Raw genomic sequence first — 2,096 nt, 5'->3', positions numbered from 1 at the left:
ATGTTGCCTGTGAAGTCCTTGTTTCTATAGTTTGTCTCTTTAAATTTCTGTTCTATGTGACTCTTGGGTTCTTTCTTCTTTTACAGAGCACCCCTTAATACTTCTTGTACTGCCAGCTTGGTGGTCACATACTCTTTTATATCTTCCTGGTCTCGGAAGATCTTTATCTCTCCATCCATTTTGAATGTCAACCTTGCTGGATAAAGTGTTCTTGGTTGCATGTTTTTCTGATTTAGTTCTCTGAATATGTCTTGCCAGCCCTTTCTGGCTTACCAGGTTTCTGTGGACACATCTGATGTTATTCTGATAGACCTTCCTCTGTATGTAAGGAATCTCTTCCCCCTAGCTTCCCTCAAGAGCTCTTGTCTAAAATTATGATTCATCAGTCTCACAATCAAGTGTCTTGAGGTCTTTCTAGATTCCTTGATCTTGGGGTGTAATCTTTCTGCCTCTAAGACACAAATGCTTGTTCCATTCACCAGACTGGGAAAATTTTCATGGAGAATTTGCTCAACTATATCTTCTAGTCTTCTTTCTTTCTCCTCCCCCTCAGTGATCCCAATAATTCTGACATTGGAATGTTTCATGGTGTCATTTATTTCCCTAATTCTGCTTTCATGGTTTCTAAGCTGTTTTTTCCATGCCTCCTCCTGACCCTTTTTCTCTATCAATTTGTCCTCTCAATCACTAATTCTATCTTCTGCCTTGGTTACCCTAGCTGTTAGAGTATTTAGATTAGATTGGATCTCATTGATAGCATTTTTAACTTCTACCTGGGCAGCTCTCACTTCTGCCCTTAGAGATTCCATGTTGTCACTAATGGTTTTCTCTAACCTAGCCATGGCCTGGATTATTGTTACCCTGAATTCCCTTTCCAACATACTGTTTACGTCCATATCCAGTTCGGAGAAAGCACAGTCTCTGAATTTTTCCTCTGTTGGGTGTTCTTCTCCTAGTCATTTTTGTGAGAGTTGGTTGAGGGTATGTGTAGCTGAATATATGAACTGCAATCCAGGCAAGGTGCACCCTGGAATGCTTCTGAGAAATTGGAAGTCACCACTCTCCACTGGCATCTTCTGCCCCCATCGAGATCCAGAAGTGTATAATCTTACATCTCAGGCTGATTTCATGGGTGTTCAGAGTGTTCTGGTAGATAATTAGTTCACTATACAGGATGGGTTTAAACAGGGTCTCCAGCTTCTCTGCCATCCTGCCCCTCCTCCAGGACAAAAGTTTCTGATAAATAAAATTATAGGGGCGCCTGGGTGGCTCAGTGGGTTAAGGTGTCTGCCTTCAGCTCAGGTCATGATCCCAGGGTTCTGGGATCAAGCCCCGCATCAGGCTCTCCACTCAGTGGGGAGCCTGCTTCCCCCTCTCTCTGCCTACTTGTGATCTCTGTCTGTCATATAAATAAATAAAATCTTTAAAAACAAAAAAATTATAGCATATCTTGTGTATTTTATTACCTTAAAAGCTATTATCCTACAATATTTTGAAAAATGATATATAGTTTAGAAATATAATGTTGGTTCATCTTTTTTTTTAAATGGAGGTCAAAACTTTCCAGTGTTTCATGATTGTCGGACTAATTAAAAAGGAATATAAACAATAAATGTGGCTGTATTTTGTAGATTAATGACACAATAAATTATTTAGAAAACTAACAAATAATTGCAGCAGAAAAACACTGATGAAGACTTTATTTTCTCCCCAAAGAGAATTAACAAACAACATATTGAATGGCTAATCATGGATCCGATAGGTATGCCTTCTGATATCAATTGCATTTTAATTTCCCATTGTGTCCTGCTGGGTGGTTTAGTTAGAAGTACATGGGCTCTGGTGTTTCATTTCAGCTTCTGGTGAAGCTGAAATCCCAACTTCACCACTTGTCACCTTTATATACAGTCCAGGAACAGGACCACTTCATGTCTCAGTAAAACAGGGATGATGATAGTAGTAACTTACTCTGGCTTGTTATGGGTACGCATGAGATAATCTATTTAAACACTATGCATAGAAGCGTCTGGGTGGCTCACTGGGTTAAAGCCTCTGCTTTCGGCTTAGGTCATGATCCCAGGGTCCTGGGATCGAGC

Source organism: Mustela lutreola, chromosome 7 (assembly GCF_030435805.1).
Source record: "Mustela lutreola isolate mMusLut2 chromosome 7, mMusLut2.pri, whole genome shotgun sequence".
NCBI lineage: Eukaryota > Metazoa > Chordata > Mammalia > Carnivora > Mustelidae > Mustela > Mustela lutreola.
This window is presented reverse-complemented; position numbering follows the sequence as displayed.